This window comes from Myotis davidii, unplaced genomic scaffold (assembly GCF_000327345.1).
Source record: "Myotis davidii unplaced genomic scaffold, ASM32734v1 scaffold233, whole genome shotgun sequence".
NCBI lineage: Eukaryota > Metazoa > Chordata > Mammalia > Chiroptera > Vespertilionidae > Myotis > Myotis davidii.
In genome coordinates, this window is record NW_006285917.1 from 1,007,706 (window position 1) to 1,008,504 (window position 799).

General features: G+C 55.8%; 1 protein-coding gene across 2 annotated transcripts in view; it reads left to right on the forward strand.

The window, feature by feature from the left end:
* Positions 1–439: 439 nt before the first annotated feature.
* ATF7 (activating transcription factor 7) overlaps positions 440–799 on the forward strand; it is a 104,977-nt gene continuing 104,617 nt past the window's right edge. For both annotated transcript variants that reach the window (XM_006756963.1, XM_006756965.1), the window contains exon 1: positions 440–554. The gene's annotated coding sequence lies outside the window, so the exon portion shown is untranslated. The remainder of the gene's footprint in view (positions 555–799) is intronic.

The following is a 799-nucleotide window of genomic DNA, read 5'->3' on the forward strand; positions in this document are numbered from 1 at the left end:
TACATGCAAAGAAGAAAATGCAACTCCACTCGACTGTTTGGAACCCCGAATCCCTTGTGTACCTGCCTCAGGTTTTTCCTCCACTTTTTTCTTTTTAACAGCTTTATTCAGGTATAATCTTGTCTCGGTTTTTAAAATGTGTTCCTTTGGAATAATCTCATTCCCTAGAATATTTACTTCACTTTTTGGGTCTCCACTACTCCAGGCACCTGTAAGGATTCCTTTTTCTTTTCCTTTCCCCCTACGTTTCGCAAGCCGACACGTATGATCTGTGTGTCCCGAACTCGTTCAGCCTCGCTCCCCAGACCTGCCCACTAGAAGCCTGGCCCCTGCATCTTCCCGGAGCCCCGCCCCTCGGCCCCTTTCCAATTCAGGCCCTTCGGATCTCGCCCTTCCTCCACCCCCCCCACCACCCTCCCCCTATCTCGCGAGAGATGAGCGCGCCTGGCCGGACGAGAGGAAAGTATCAGCTCCGCTGAGGGGGGGAAGAAGGAGCTGGAGACAGATTGTGGGACCGAGCGCGGGCGGGCGGGAGGCGACGGAGCTGCCAGCGGGTGAGTCCTGTTAACATTAACTAGCCCATGATGGGACCAGAGTCTCTCCTTCAACCCTGACCAGTCCCAGTCTCCCAGGCCGGGGTCTCCCCTCCTAGGTGTGTTGGACGGGGGCGCTGAGGCGGTGGCCGGGCCCTGTCTGAGGAAGAGGGTGGGGCATGGGCTAACGCTGGCCAATAAGAGAGAAGGAAGTAAGATTGGCGGCGATAAGCACTAATGGGAGATCGTCTTTACCTTGCGGAGTG